This window comes from Berghia stephanieae, chromosome 12, assembly GCF_034508935.2.
Source record: "Berghia stephanieae isolate SIO BIC M18660-M18661 chromosome 12, UCSD_Bste_1.3, whole genome shotgun sequence".
NCBI lineage: Eukaryota > Metazoa > Mollusca > Gastropoda > Nudibranchia > Aeolidiidae > Berghia > Berghia stephanieae.
This window is the reverse complement of record NC_088371.1, coordinates 26380785-26381024: the sequence shown is the minus strand read 5'-3', so window position 1 is coordinate 26381024 and position 240 is coordinate 26380785.

Sequence of the window (240 nt, the reverse complement as noted above, 5' to 3'; positions counted from 1 at the left end):
GATTAGATTACTATTAACCCTCTCCTTACCAACTATTGGAAAATCGTCACATTCGTTACGATACAGATACAACCAACATTTTTCTTATTCAAATTTCTTTCCTTCATCATAAAAATTTACAGATCATGAACTGTGTGTTGTAGAGCATGTTTTGCTAAAGAAATTATTTATCGCAGGAACTTACTGCTTTTGTGTTTGAGTGATAAAAAATATATATTTTGTGTTAGTTTGGTGTGAAGT